Source organism: Bidens hawaiensis, unplaced genomic scaffold, assembly GCF_021521415.1.
Source record: "Bidens hawaiensis isolate Kalapana, Puna unplaced genomic scaffold, B.hawaiensis_p1.1 tig00014093_1, whole genome shotgun sequence".
Classification (NCBI taxonomy): Eukaryota; Viridiplantae; Streptophyta; class Magnoliopsida; order Asterales; family Asteraceae; genus Bidens; species Bidens hawaiensis.
In genome coordinates this window covers 596,395-613,392 of record NW_027492211.1, presented here as the reverse complement: position 1 = coordinate 613,392, position 16,998 = coordinate 596,395, and the positions used below count along the sequence as shown (strand labels likewise).

Below are 16,998 nucleotides of genomic sequence, written 5' to 3'. Positions count from 1 at the left end.
GCCCCCTTATCTTTAACACACAACTTAACAATTATATTTAATGTTTTATTCGTTGGAGCAATTAATTTGAGTTAGTAGAGATAGTAATAAAATGATAAGAGAAAATGGATGGTAGGTTTTAATTAATTATGGACTAAAAATAAAAGATCGACCTAAGGTCCATGAGCTTAAGGAGTATAAATACTCCTTTATACTCCTTAAACCTTAATTTTTTCCATTTCCATCCATTCTGTACCATAGCCTACACCATAAAAAACACACACTTAAGCCAAACACTCTCTACTCTACTATATTCAATTATCCGAGACCAACCGAAGGTAAGAAATCATTCATCTCAGCTGGCCCAACATGTTAGAACCTGACACCGCAACCCCGTGATGCTGTATATGATGTTTAAATCTAGATCTAGCTCCATTTGGTTGTTTAAAAAACCAAAAACGAGCTTAAGGACCACCTTAGCTCAGATCTAGACACCTCGAAGCTACGTAAGTCATAAACGATCAAACCCCGACCAACCGTGGTGGTTAACGGTGGTTGACGGCGTTGGAATCGGCGAAAAACCTTAAAAACGAGTATTTAAGAGCTGAACAGAACTTATGCGCCCTATAAGTATATACGAAGCGTAAGTCTGAGCATCGTATAAGAGTATCAGCCGTATATGTAAGCAACGTGTCAGTATGACAACATGCATGTGTGTAAGAAACGTGTAAGCAAGCATAGCGTGTAAGTAGGAACAACGTGTAAGTAGTGCGACGTGTTTGTATGACTTATATGTCGAACAGCTTATACGCCTGAAGGACTTACACGCCTATAGAACTTGTACGCCGAGACACCTTATACGCTAGTGGAACTTATATGCCAGATTTCACTTATACGTCAATGGTGAACTTATACGGACTTGATGCGATTTTATAAAGTAAACGAAAGACAGACAGCGTATACGTACGTAAACGATAGACATGGACTTACAAGATATATGAGCTAAAGATAAGTAAATAATTAATAATGAAATGTAACGTTTAAAATGAAGATTTGATTTGATTAAATTATTGAACTTCAGTTTTCTGATGATGTTTTTAATAAAAACTTATTAATGAATATAAAAGTTTTACAACCTGACTTGGCAGCTTAGCCCCAGCCAGGGGCTGCCGCCCCTAGAACCCCGCTGCCAGGGGCACTTCCCCGGACCCCCGTAGCTAGGGTTTACAATAACCTAGAAAATGATAGGCTAGTTTATTGATACATGTAATTGTTATACAGTTAGCCGCGCCCGGTTAAGGAAATGAGTTACCATTAACTCTGAAAGGAATCGCTTATTGGTGAGTTTCTAGCCCCATTTTCTTGTTATGTTTTCGGGGATGTGTGCATACTCAATGTGATTAGTTAATACACTTACCTTAAGTGGTAAGTGTATGCCATATATGATATGCTTTTTAATTATCAAAGTTATGAATGAATGCTTGTCGGTACGTGAACGATCTTCGGATATTGCACGTATCGCCAAGGAAGGTAAGTGTTAGAATATGTAACTGATTATAAAGTATGTATGAATGATAAACCAAGGTATGTATGAGATCGTATGAATGATAGTATGAAGGTATGGTTGTGTGAATGTAGGGAACATACCCTAATAATATATGCGAATGTAGGGAACAGACTTTAATAATATCTGCAAATGAAGGGAACATACCCTAATAATATTTGCGAATAAAGGGAACAGACCCTAATAATATCTGCTAATGTAGGGAACATACCCTAATAATATCTACGAATGCTATAGGGCGGAATGCTTTTAAAAATATATATGTATGTAAGAAAGAATGAAAGAATGTAAGTACGGAAGAAAGAATGAATATGTAAAGTAAGTAATATGTATCATCGGATGCGTATAAGTAAGTATATTGATGTATTGTATGTTACCTTTTTTAACTATAATTCACTCGGCGTAGCTGACTTTTAGTATGCATGCAGGTAAATAGATTGAAGTAGCTGGCTTGAGAGAGAGACACGTGGCATGACTTGAAAGGACTAGCATCCAAAGAAGATTTGTCATGATGTTATAATAAGCTACTCTATGTTATGTTTTAAAAACAAGTATTGAATGTTTGTAATGAAATTTTGACTTTTATTATTTTCGCGAAAGTTTTAATTAATTCTAACTTTTAGAACTGTGTTTATGAGTAAATCCAACGTAAAGTAGGGCACCGGGACCGGGGCCTTACAGAAGTCAATAAAGCATTGCATAAATTACAACTCTTGATGCATATTTTAAAGTAGTTAAGGGAGGCATAGTGTTCTTTTGGCACAATCAAATACACGGTTATGTGGTCATATGTAGAAGTAAAGAGTTATAATCAATTCTATTAAATCTCAAAGTTTTATCAATCTTGCAAATTGAATGTTAATAAACTGTTGTTTTTACATATTTTAATTATTAATTTTACAAAATATGTTACATTTAACTTTTATTTGAATACTATGTTTAAGTTAAACAATACATTATCGAAACCCATATTTTGGGCCAAATAAACTAATAAATTTAAGAATTTTAATAATAAAAATAGACAAAATGACAAAAATCGTCCTTTATGTTTGCACGTTTTTTCATTGATTGTCCTTTACCAAACTTAATGACATAAAACATCCTTTATGCTTAAAACCATTATCACATTACGTCCTTTGGCCATAACGCAATTAACTTTTCTCGTTAAATCAGGTCACGCGTAAGGCACGTGAGGGTAGTTTAGTAAATTAATATTAGTTTAATAATTGTAAATATATATACATATAAATATAGAAATAAAAATATATACCTCATCCCTTCCTCTCTAAACAACCACTATAAGCCCCTTTCTTCTCTCTCTCCACACCACAAAACCACCACCTCTACCATCACCAACCAAACAACCAGCACTAGATTTGAAAACTCCCTCACCCACACCAGAGCAACCGTCGTCACCGACATCACCACCATCTACCCCGACAAAGTCAGCAACGCCGAATTAAATCCGCTGGAAACCACTAAACGGAAAATCGATTTTGTTGTTGGAATGCTCGAGCTGGTACTTGGTCAGTGGGGAATGCGTGTGCAAGTCTAAATCTGTCATTCCCCTAAACTAACGGGTCTTGATTTTATCGTTTCTCCCCGGAAAATATTGACGGCATGTTGGAACTCTAGTTGTTGGCCGAAATTGTGGGATTTGCAGGTCTACGTCGCCCAACTGGTTGCCGGAGAAGACGAATACGTCGAAATAACGGGAATTCCAGGTTTTCTTCTCCATCTGGTTGCCTTCTCCACCACCACAAAATTCACCCGAACTCTGGCCGGAACCACCTCACTGTTCTTATACCTCTGCCATTTAGCTCGGAATAGAAAAACCAGCGCTGGTAGATTTAGGGTTCTGAGATGATGATGATGGTGGCTGATAGTGATAGTGGGTGGTGCACCAGTTTGTGGTTTTGGTGTTGATGGTGGGCTATGAATGTTTGGTATGAAGATGAAGGGTTAAGAAAAGAAAAATGTTTATTTATTTAAAGGCCAAAAATTTAAGTTAATTACAAAAATAACCCCTGAGGGGTAAAATGATCAAATTTCCCTCACATGAAGTGCGCATGACCGAATTTAACAAGAAAAACTAACACCCGTTAGTGAAAAGGACGAAGCGTGCAAGGTTTTTTGAACATAAATGATGTTTTTCATCATTAAGTTTGCTAAAGGACAACCACTAAAAAAACGTGCAAACATAAAGGTCGACTTTTGCCATTTTGTCATAAAAATAAATATTAACTTTTAATTTTTATTTGACCATCTAAAGCAATGTGGGGTACCTTGTTTTTATTTGGGAGTGGTGCTTCAATATATGTTACATTGATTTTTTTTTGTTTTATTCTTGTTTTTAATAATGTTTTTATGATCCCCGAACTAAATGTTAATAAATAGTTTGCCTATTTTAATTATTCATTTTATAATATACTAAGTTTATTAAATTCCCTTCTTAATAATACTTTATAATCCATGTTTTAAACAGATAAGTGGATATGAAGGGTAATTACATATTATAAATATTTATCTACACAATATGTTAAATTTAAGATAGGTATCATATGAAGAGGTAAAAAGGTTATTTTTTTTTTCAAAACAAATAGATGATTTTAAATGTACAAGTCATTATGCATGAATATACAAATTTCTTAAATGTTAGATATATGCATGGATATCTTCATGAATGGACATACGGTACCTTAACTCAAATTTTGTTAATTTAAGAAAAGCTAAAACTTTGAGCTCTGATTTTATTTAAATGTTACTCAACTTTATTTATTTTTTATTTTTTTTGTCTTGTATGTTCTACAAAAGTACTCAAATTATATAAATATCAAAATAATCGAGACGAACTCAATAGAATTTAAGATTTCAACTTTACTTTTAAGCTAAGCTGAGTCATCTCGGCATAAAATTCAAGTCGGGCTCGAGCTAGCCTTGGCTCAACTAGGCTTGACTTGCTAGTAAGTTTTAAGTTGTGTTTCCCGTTGCATCGCGCGGGTACCCGACTAGTAAATAAACATATGGCATTGTTAAAAGTTAAAATTATATCATATGAATATCGGTTCAAATCAAAATTCATAGAGTTGAATTCAATTTGAAAACCAGATTCTGAATACAGTTTATATCAAAACCTGATTCGAATGCAAGTTCAATTTGAATTTCAGGCTTTTTCAAGTTGATTCAAATAATCAACACCCTATCTTTAAGATCAATTTTATTGCATATTCTTGTTCCTAATCACTGTATTTTAACTGAAGTGCCACTGATCTAATTAATATAAAGCTTACATTTTAATGCTGGCACCAAATTACTTCGTTCCGTGCACGGAAAGAAGATGCTTTATTGATTATTAATAATTTACCATTATACTACATTACTACGGACACTAGTCATGACAACGTTAGTTGATTTAGATTATATTTTAATCATGATAAATTTTTTTTGAACGATATTAATTTGATGTCAGCGGGCGGTGTCTCTCCTAAAAAGTCATAAAACCTACTTATGAGAATAACTAACCTCTGCTATTTTCTTGTTGGATTGGTGGCTAAAACCATTATCCTTTCCTAATAACACCACAAACAGACTATATGTGCGATTAATATAGATAACTAGTTTGATCCTCCCGTGTTACGGGGGTTTATTCAAGTTTTTGTTTTAATCGTTTTGCTATGTTACGATGATTTATTTTAATTTTTAACGTAGTTTATTTTTAATTTAATACATATATATTAGTTTGCTACTATAGTTTTTAGAGTTTGAGTTTTTTCAATTGAGATGCGTAGGTTTTTTAGATTTTTAACGAACAAACATAAACGGACACGAGAATGTTGATTTTTTTTAAATGAACAAACATGAACACAAATATTTGTTAATGTAGTTGACAATGGTGGGTAATATCGGAAGTTAACCGACGATGAAGATGAAGGAGAGATATTAAATTAGGGTTTAATGATAGTGTTTACCAATAAATGAGATCTTATAACCTATTTGAGAGCTATTAGGGTTTGTTAAAACCCATAACTCGTGTAAATTATTCTTTGATGATTAAGGGGTTATTTCACAAATAAATGAGATGTTATAACCCGTTTAGGAGTTATCCGGGTTTGGTGAAACTCATGACCCCCAAAAATTATTGTTTGATTATGAAAGAGTTTCATAAGTATATGAGATATTATAACCCATTTAAAGACTATCCGGGTTTGGTAAGACCCATACCCGTGAATTCGGGTCAAATGCATGAGAAGCCTCCAAATCAAGCGATCTGGTGGCTCTAGAGAATGAGGGGAACAACCTGAGAGCAACACATAGGATATCATGGTAGACAATTATATAGATAGTTAGATAAGAGAGTTCGATCTATGCACCCACAAATGAACTTAAATATAGATACTTATTACTAGTAAAAATAGTGTAAGAATAAATAAAAGTATTTATATGTGATCATCATTATCATTTATATAATAATATATCAAAATAATTAATTATTATACCTTATTATAATATTAGCAACATAATTGTTGATAGATCATATTACCATTTCTTGGTAACCAAGGTTGGATGCATATAAATATAGGGGTGGGTTATTATACAATAATCAGTTATCGTACATTAGGTACGCGAACTTTATAAACGTCGATTTAATTTTTAGCAGTGGCATAAATGTAAATAACCTAAATCTAATTCTACAATCTAATTCATCAGACGTCCATCCATATCAATATAATTCAATCGTCGATCCATAACAATCTAATCTACAGATTGATATCAAACTAAATTGAGTTATCTAAACCTAAAAAATGTTCGTTACCTGCGAATAAACTTCAAACACAATGGGTCAATTTTTTTTGCAATTAAACAAACGATTGTTGTTTGTTCTTCAATTTTTCGCCTAATAATACAAATTGAGCCTTCAATTTTACAGTTGCAACTTATTTTAGATGTTAAACAAAAAATGAAGACACTGTACATTTAAACGTTCTGACAAAAAACGAACACCTTTAAACGTTCAAGTTTAGAAGTTCTGTACCAAAACTTTATAAGTTCTAACAAAAAGGTTTAGAAGTTCTAACAAAAACATAAATCGATTATAGAATTGCAGAAATAACGCAGTCAATCGAGCTCTGATCAGGGTTCAAAATATTATGTTTAAACGTTCTGAAACAAAACTGAAGACCTTTAAACGTTCTAGCCAAAAAGAACATCTTTAAACGTTCTAATACGTTCAAAGATGTTCTGGGTATTCAAAAAAAAATGCACATCTTTAAACATTCTAATACGTTCTAAGAAGTTCAGGTTGTTTAAAAAAGTTTAGAAGTTCTGATAAAGTTTAGAAGTTCTAAGAAGTTCTGGGTGTTCAAAAAGGTTTAGAAATTCTGATAAAAAGTTTAGAAGTTCTAAGAAGTTTTGGGTGTTCAGAACTTTTAAAACTAACAAAAAAAAATTAAACACCTGTAACATGAAATTGAACACTGAAATCACTTCATATAATCTCATAATCATCAAATAATCGTCAATCGACCTTTTATTTTGATCATTGATTCCATCATATGAACAAAATATGGAACGTTTGCAACTGGGTTTCTACAAAACTCAAAATTGATCAATTGAAACTTCAAATTGATGATTAATTGGAACAATTTCAAAGTTTAATTGATCAATTAGTGCAACAATTTCAATTTCAATTGGTCAATTTTATCAACTAACCTGTGAAAAAGTCGTGACGAGGAAGATGGTGTTCACGAAGGTACCTCGACGGTCGCGGCGGTGGATGCAATCATTGGACGGTGACGGTGAAGGTGTACGGAATCGATGGAGCAGTGGATTAGAGTTGATGGGAGCAGAGGATTAGAGCACTGGAGCAGTGGAAGGTCGCATGTTTTTGAAATCGATGGTGTAGAAACTCGCGTACATATTGTATGAAAAGGGATTATTGTATTGGATCATTTATCTATAAATATATGGAGAGATTAATTAACATCGTAAAATAACCCTAAACACACACATACAATTTTCGTATTACCCTCTCTCTCTCTCTCTCCATATATTCGGTTTTCTCAAGAACCCTAATCCCCATCATTTACATACATCCTAAAGGGGAACTTGACCAAGCTGACAATCATGCCGTCTGGATCATTCTCATTATGTTTTAGTTATCGATTTGTAACATTATTCATATTTTCCGTTACTAACGTGAAGAACTTATAAACATGTGGTATCATAGTGATGTTTATTAACCAGTTCTTCATTATTTTCATAAAATCAGGATCTAATTAGGAGGACATAAACTAAAACCTTATGAAGCCTAACAATATTCAGTTTTCGTTATTAAACTTGTTTTATGTTGATAGCTGATTATTGAATTGTTTAAAGATCTAAAATTAAGATTTGATAAACACTAAAAACAATTTCGAAATCTGATAATTTCAATGATGCTTTTTGTGTTCATCACTCTTTTTCAAAAATCACATATAATCTGGTTCGGAATATGGATTGTGATAATGCGTTTCTTGTTATTTTGGTTAAACTTTATCCCAAGATATTTCAATTTCTGAAAAATTAATGAAAGAATTATGTTTAAAAATAAACATAACTTGGATAAACAAACAATCCCTAAGAATTCGGATAAAAACTTATCATGTTACTGTTTATGGACCTATGGGTGTATGTGTTTACGGTTAAAACAGTTTCCGGAAACACTAAGTTCTAGAACACACCTAGTTTAAAAACACTAAGTTCCCGAAAACCCTTTTTACCGAGAACTTATAATTCCCGTGAATTTTCTTTTTTAATGAACAGTATACTATTTTTTTTTTTCGAGAACACTAGGTTCGATCCGCGTTAACAGTAGGTTTGCTATTAACTAATTAATGTTTGTAAAATACTTTAAAAATGTTGCAAAACATAAAAAGCTTTACTTGAATGAATTGTTGATGTATCTTTTCTGGGCAAAGGTGATGTGTTACATATACCTTATTATTAAAGTCTAAATACAAGTTTTGTTAGTTTAGCCTAAAATGATTTAAATATCTCTCTCTTATGCTCAAAGGTGATGTGTTACATTTATATCCAACAAAACTAACTCATGCATGACTAAAATGGTTGTCTCACTTCTGCCCAAAGGTGATGTGTTACAACTGTTTTGCACATATACTCAAATAAAATTTAATTATGCACAAAGGTTATTTATTTTTTGTTTAAGTAGAACTTTTAATTAATGTAGTCTATTAGTTTGATGTTAATAATATACATTTATTATCACAGCTTCATAAATTATAATGGTCCTTGTCTATGCATGCCTTAGTTTAATTTGGCCTTAGATTACTCTAAGTTTCTTCTAGTTAAGTATCTTAATATTCTCAACTAATTTCCATTAACATATTTGAATGGTGGAATCACACCATTAACTAGAGATAACTTTGCTGCCTGGAAGGACTATCCTATGCTTAATCTTGCCATCCTGATATTCGACTATGCTTTAATCGAGGATGAACCTCTAGCACTAATCGCTGAAAGCACTGCTGCTCATGGCTTACTGTTTAAATAAAGGAAGACATGTAACCACATGTCTCTAATACTTATGAAAAACTCCATTATCATGAAAATAAGCGGATCCAATCAAACTCTGAAAATGCTAAAACCTATATGGCTTCTATGGAGGAACAATTCAAAGGAACGTCTAAGGCGCATGCTAGTACTCTCTTTCTCAAGTTAGTGACTACTAAGTATGATGGAAGGAGTAGCACTCGTGGGCACATCTGATGATGAACGACATGGCCATAATGTGAAGTGATTAAACATAGACATCAGTGATGGTTTTCTTGTGCATTTCATCATGACTTCTCTTCCAGCTGCCTATGAAGCTTTCAAGATCAATTACAACACCCAGATACAGAAATGGACTATGAGTGAGCTCATTGCTATGTGCGTGCAAGAGGATCAGAGTATGAAGTTGGATAAACATGAAGTTTCTTACCTTGCCACTAGTTCCAAGAAAAGGAAAAACACTCATCCCAGAAAGGAGTAACTAAAGTTCAGAATACTAATACAGGTGCTTCATCTAGCTCTCAGAATTCTACTGGAAATCCTCTCTACAAGTTCTTCAAGAAGTACATTTTTAAGTAGAAAGACTACTCAGACTTTAAGGAGTGGCTGACTAAGAATGGTAATGATCTCTTTATGATACTTGATTCCTGTAGTTTAACTGTAGTTTAACTGTTCCATCTTTACATGGTGGTTTGATTTTGGTTCAATGGTTCATGTGACCAATTCTACTGAGGAATTCCTTTCAATCTAGAAGCTGGAATGATACCGAAGAACACTAAGACTGGGGATGATAAAGAACTTTAAGTCAAGGTTGTGGGAACTTTATAGTTAATATGCATTAAAGATTATGATACCTTATATATTTATGAGATTACTCGGAATCTTGTATTAGGATCAAAGTTAGACATGGACGGTTTCGATGTTTCTCATGGTTTATTTATTTTAATTCTCAAGTGTTTGGTTATGGTTTTATTGGATGGTGCTCTTTATAGATTAGAACTAGATGATAATTTTTCTAAATCTTTGTTGTCATATAATATTAATGAATCACTCACAAAGATTCAAGTGAAACGAAAGTTAGAGACTTCATCTATGTTGTGGCACCAACGTTTAAGCCACATTTCACGAGACCGGTTAGCCTGACTCGTGAAAAATGAAGTATTACCACATATCGATTTCACCGATTTTGGAACGTGTCAAATGCCTTCAAGGCAAAATGAAAACAACAAATAAGAAAGGCGCCACTAGGAGCTCTAATTTATTAGAACTCATTCGTACTAATATTAGTGGTCCTTACCCCTATTGCTGGCATAACTGGACATACTATTTATCACTTTCATTGATGATTATTCTCGCTATATGTACATGTATATCTAATTAAGGAAAAAATCTGAATTCATTACAACTTTTAAATATTATAAAAATTAAGTTGAAAAACAATTAGATCGCCAAATAAAAGTTGTCAGATTAGATAGAGGAGATGAATATTATGGAAGACATACTTATGTGGATCAGGATCATGGCCCATTTTATGAGTTTTATAGGGGACATGGGATCGTGTACCAATACACCATGCAAGGTACTCCTCAGCAAAATGGTGTTGCTGAATGAATAAATCGAACCCTTATGGAAATGGTACGCATTTTGTTAGTCAACTCTAACCTACATCTATTCCTCTGGACTGAAGCCTTAAAATCAGATGTTCATATACTAAACAGAGTTCCTTTGAAGTTTGTCCCTAAACTCCTTATGAACTTTGGACAGGAAGGAAACCGAGTCTTAAAATATATGAAAGTATGGGGTTGTACTGCTGAAGCGAAACTTTATAACCCTTTCCTAAGGAAACTTGACCCTCAAACTGTTACTTGCTTCTTTATCGAGTATCTTGAAAATTCAAAGGGTTATCGTTTCTATTGTCCTTCCCATGTCACTCGTATAGTTGAAACTAAGCGTGTCATATTCCTAGAGGATTACAAGAACAATGGGAGCAGTATGAACCCTTTTGAAGAATTGCAAAATATACAAGATACCGGGCAAAGTCATCGATTAGTGTAACTCCGGTTATTCCTCTTATACCCAATGCAATTGAACCTACTACACCAAGTTCTCCACACACATAACTCTGTATAACAGAAAATGAAGGAACATCAAACACTCAAAACCAAGATAATGTTGAACCCAAAAATCAACTCAGGAGGTCATCCAGGTCCAGAAGACCTACTAACTTTCATGATTACTTCACCTACCTGACTAAAGTTGACGTTGGTGATGTGTAGGTAAAAGTATGTGCGTAAAGTGTTTAATTTCGTGTGTTTTAATTAGTTGTATAGTGCGAACACGAGTACTTTGAGTACACTTGTGGTTACAGGTGTGCGGAGCTTAACAGAGCTTATTTGGAGCTAATTTGGAGTGTTTAAGGATGGAAGAATCAAGATTATGCGAAGAGAGGTGATCGAGAGCTTAACCGGACGATCGAGAATCAAAAAGAATGAGAAAATGGAAATTTGGAGCAAGGCCAGCCGTAGGTTATGCCTTTCAGGCCCTAGCCTATGGCCTGGTAGTTGGCGTAAAGCAGAAGGCAAGATCCATAGGCTACGCCCTACTGGTCGTAAGCTACGACAGCCCAGCTGTATTCTACGGCGGCCCGGCCGTAGCTTACGGCTGGGTCTGACAAAAAACGGATTTTTTGGTATTTTCTTCCATATTTAATGAGCTAAAACCCAAGGTTGATTTTATTCTTTCACCACCAGTTATGGGACTTCTTGGAGGAGATTGTACACCACCACAACACACTTTAATCACACTATTGATCCATGAAATCATTCCTCAACATCATAATCAAGAGAGATGAAGATCGAGATGCAAGGCTAAAGGCTTCATAACCATCTCTAGGTGTAGGGTTGAGTTGCATGCTAGGTTTTGATATTCTATACTTTAACTTTTGTTAATCATTCAGTTGACCAAATCTTGGTGTTCGCTTTTGTGCTTAATCGGTTTTTATTAATTGATTGCTTAATCTTTTGTCAGTTATTGATTGGTGGTCATCAACAATTAGGATTAAGTTCTTTTGTCATTGACCCATTTATCATCAACCATATTATTTATTCTGTGTTTCAATAAGTAAAACCGATTATCAAATAGATTTTCATTAAGTCGTGCCAATTGTTCGGATTCAATTCTGACAATCAACATAACCAATCGTTAAGTCTTTTGATTTACATATTTTAGCAAGAAACCGTCCAAAGAAGTTTATCATTTTCCTAACTTGTTTCAAAACCCGAACCCCGGAGTTTGGTTATTTTCATATCATTGTTTACAACCTACTTATCTAAACTGCTTGACATCGTCTGTCCACTTTAATTATTTTAATAATAAAATTTGAGTTTCACTTGCACTTTCCACTGATTCCCTCTGGATTCGACACATTACTTGCCCTAGCTAGTAAAGGTATTTTATAAGTGTTTTTGATTGACTTTTTGACATCGATCAAAATGGCGCCGTTGCCAGGGAATCAACGCGAGAAGTGCTAGTTTAGCTTAGTTTTTAATTTTTTGATTTTAATTATTTCTTTGTTGATTTCACGTGGGATGTTAGTGTTTTTGTCTGTGCAGGTAACTTTACAAGTTGATGCATATGAGGTATTTCCGCGAGAAAGAGCCGCTACAGTTTGATCCAGAAATTGAGAAAACAGCGAGGAGAAACCGAGCAGCTCAGAAAGCCAAACTAAACCAAATACCTGAATTCATAACACCAAAAGAAAAAGCCATGAGTACTCGAAACATAAGAGACCCGAATGATTTCCAACCGTATTACCAAGATCAACCAAACAACCGAGATCCACCAGCTCATAAAAACAACCAGAACATTAATCGTGACAGAAACCGCAATTTGTTTAACATGGATGACAACTTGTCAATCAGATCTACCCTAGTAAACCGTCAAAGACACACTGATTTGAGAGAGGAAAGACCCGAGATTAACCGTGCTTGTGCACGGGTGGAAAATTGGCAGATAGGGGACAATTTTGGTTTCGATTCCGAGGATGAGGATGAGCTTAGAGATGAGCAGGGGGGTCGATATCAGCAACAACATCTCCGTGATAACCAAAAAATTAGACAGAACCATCCAGAATATTAAAGAGATCCAGCACCAAGACGGCCACCAAACCATGAACAGTCGTACTATGATTTTGACGATGGAGTCCCAAGAGCATTTGTCCCACCACCAGTCAGGGGAGTTCAAAGCCACTTCATCCCACAAGTGGCTACGAATTCTCTACCGATCATTATTCCGGTCAGACATGGAAGGACTTTTTCAGTGAGGCAGAACAGTTTGACGGGGTTACCAGCGTTTCATGGAAAGGCTACAGAAGAACCATACCTGCACTTGAGTGATTTCAACTCGATATGTGCACTCATCTCAAGTAAAGGTTTTACTGCAGAATAAGTGAAGATGGTGCTCTTCTAGTTTAGTTTGAAAGATGCAGCGAAACAGTGGTTTTTATTATTGTCATCAGCTAGTATCTTCACTTGGGGGGACTTGGTGCAACAGTTTTTAGATGAGTATTATACGCCGTAGAGAACCACCGAGGCTCGCAACAATATTTGAAGTTTTCAGCAAATCACCGGTGAAACCTTTTATGAAGCATTCCAAAGGTTCAAACGATTGCTGAGAACTTGTTCGCATCATGGAATTGCCTTATGGGAATTGATAAAGGCATTCCATGATAGTCTCTCAAATGATGATGTTCGTTATCTCCAAGCTATCACGAATGGATATTTTCTTGCAAACGATGAGAAAGTGGATTGGGGGCTTTTGGAGAGACATGAAAATAATTCGAAGAGGCAAGCACCTTAAGAATCCTAGACACCAGAATAACAACTCTTCAAGTGGGAAGAATACCCAAATTAACCAGGTAAGTACCCTTAGGAATGGTAAGGTTTATGAAAACGGGGTAAATCCATCATCAACCTTCATTGAAGGAATGGTGGAAGACCTGGGGGAAATGGATAGCACTAATGATGACGTGGAGATTATACCAATAAATAAATCGAAAAAGTCAATTAATAAAAATTTAAACGAATCGGTAAAAGAAAAAGAAACACCAATAACCAAGGAGACGGGGCCCACGGGTAAAACTGTTCCGTTTCCTCAGGAATTGGTGAATCCCGCAACATCATCACCAAAAAAAGGGGCCCACAACAGGAGGAAATGTGGGAAGTCTTTAAACAAGTAAAAATTAATTTACCCCTCATTAATGCTATTAAACAAGTCCCCGCATATGTACTAAAAAATGAACTCATAAGATGCCTAAAGAGGTCGATTTAACGACTAATGTGAGTTCGGTTTTGACGGGAATCCTCCCACCCAAGTTACAAGTTCCGGGAATGCCAATAATACTCATTCAAGTAGGTGATTTTAAAATGACGAGGGCGTTATTAGATCTTGGAGCGGAGGTGAGTATTCTTTCGGAAAACTTATATGACCAATATGATTTTGGTCAACTTATAAAAGCCGACACCACTGTGGTGTTAGCCGATCTGACACTTAAGCTTCCTAGGGGAATTGTTACTGACGTGATTATTATGATCGAGGATTTCTATTACCCGGTCGAATTTCTGGTTCTAGATTATGTCACAGTTAACCCAAAACACAAACGACTGTGATTCTCGGTAAGCCCTTTTTGGCAACCGAAAATTCTTTAATAAACTGTAGAGCCGGTATAGTTGACATGGCTTTTGGGAATAAAAATCTTAGGTTGAATTTTTTTCAAACGTTTCTAACCCTCTTGTGAGTGATGAATCTCGGTTGAAATAATTGACGGGTTGAATCCTCATGAAAATGAGGAAGATGCCACAGAGGAGTGTGTTACTTGTTGCAGGACAACAGTTGAGCATTCACATCAGTTGGAGAAGGAAGAAAGAGAGGTTGAAATTTATGCTGCAAGTATCGGTAAACCTCCATGGTCTCAACCGGTGGAGAAACTACTGGACGTCATTGACTCCAAGTTGAGGCCTTCACTTGAGAGTCCACCGTCAGTTGATTTGAAGGAACTCCCAAAACACCAAATATGTGTTTTTGGGAGACAACAACACATTACCCGCCATCATTGTGACATCTGCCCTGATCCAACCCGACCCAGGTACCCGTTTCTCTGACCCGATCTCTTTCTTTTATGATTTAATATTTATTTATACTTATATTTTACTTTTAATAATAAAAATATATATTTCCTTCCCGCCTTTTTCTCTCTCTTTCTTTCCGCCGTCCCCTCCCTCTTCCTTCTCTCTTTCCGCCTTGTTTCCCTCTTTGCTTGTCCTTTGGTTCTTCCCGCCTAAGGATGTCTGCAGCTCCACGCGCCAGACTCCTTACATGGAAGCCTGCGTGAAGACATCTTGTTCCTGCGATGCGTGAAGAGAACTCTTCTCGCAGCGCGCTAAGAATGCATGTTCTTCCCGCAATGCGCTAAGAATGTATGTTCTTCCCGCGATGCGCTTAGAATTCTAGTTCTTCACGCGGCACGCTAAGGATTTGTGATTCTTCCCGCAGTGCGCTAAGGGTTGTTGTGCCAGCCTTCGCGCTCGCGCACTCAGCCTTCCCGCGCTTAACCCTTGTATCTTCTGTTTAATCTAGCCGTTAGCTTTTGTCATGTCTTTTCTTCTGTGCTGTTGACCTAACCTATCTGATGTCTGAATAGTTACTTTCGGCGCAGCATGCGTACCAACCCCATTGGTTGGTAGAAAAAGTGACTGACATTATCTTTTGAGATCTGCTTTTGCCATGCTTGACCAGTACCTTTATCTGACCCGCCCATGCTTTTTACTGTTCCCTGGCAGCTTTATCTTGCCCCCTGCAGCTGCCATATCTTTTGATATCTTTACTTTTCAGAACTTTTTACCGTTGATATCTTTTCTTTTACTTTTTGAGATCTTTTCCCCTTTTTCTAGGGTTTGTGTCTCCTAGGGTTTTCCTATATATAATAATAATATTTTCATAACACATCACACACAAACACTTAATCTCTCCTGTTCTCTTGCTCCTTGCTCTCTCTGCCGTCTTCCTCTCTGCCTCCGTCTTCCTCCCTGTTCTGCCCTGCTTTTCCGGTAATATATATATATTATATAATAATTTACTTATTAATTATGCTAACTTATTATCAAGACTTAAAACAGATCGTTAAAACAATAATCTTAATTATAGGTTAACTTTGCTTGTTTAAGAGTTGATTCTTGCATATCTTTCACCGCATCGTTTATCAAGTGAGTTATCTCGTATCTAATCCCTTTTTATTTTAAATACTTTGGGATGTTCATGTGTTCATATCAAACTTAGAGTCTTAAACTTGTTTATGAACTTTAGTCGCGCAGTATCCCATGTGTTGAGGACGTAGACTTGGCTGTTTATTTGTATGTGTGGATCATTAACCGTCTTGTCGGTCTATTCCGCAGTTTTCATGGTACCATTAGATGAACACGGGAGAACATTCGTTTATGATTTCTCTTTTGTTTACACATGCACAGTTAGTCTTGTTTGTGAGCTCAATTGTGAGCACTGGCAGTCTTGTCTCTTAGAGTTGGTCCCGATCAGATTACACCCTTGTTGAAAACCAGACATACACATGTTGCGCGCAGATTTTATTGTTATCTATGTATTGTATTAAACTTGATTTCTCACCAACACGCAAGTGTTTGACGTTTATTTTAACACATGTTCAGGTTTGCAGTAGCTGTTTTGGAGCTTGTGGACACGTAGGACGTTTTTACTTTTGGACCTAGAATTAAAATGTATCAAGACAAGTTAATGTTGTTTGAATGTTATAATTTATAATATATTGATTTATGTTTGATTTATGTTCTTTATTTTCCCCGCTGCGCGTGCGCGATAAAATGTGTATTAATAAATATTGA

The 16,998-nt window shown here is 35.6% G+C and overlaps 1 non-coding gene across 1 annotated transcript; it reads right to left on the bottom strand.

Annotated features, from left to right (window-relative positions):
* Nucleotides 1–13,679: 13,679 nt before the first annotated feature.
* Nucleotides 13,680–13,785, bottom strand: LOC143545857 (small nucleolar RNA R71). The gene has a single exon (XR_013137511.1). It is a non-coding gene; the product is annotated as a small nucleolar RNA R71 (small nucleolar RNA).
* Nucleotides 13,786–16,998: the final 3,213 nt, after the last annotated feature.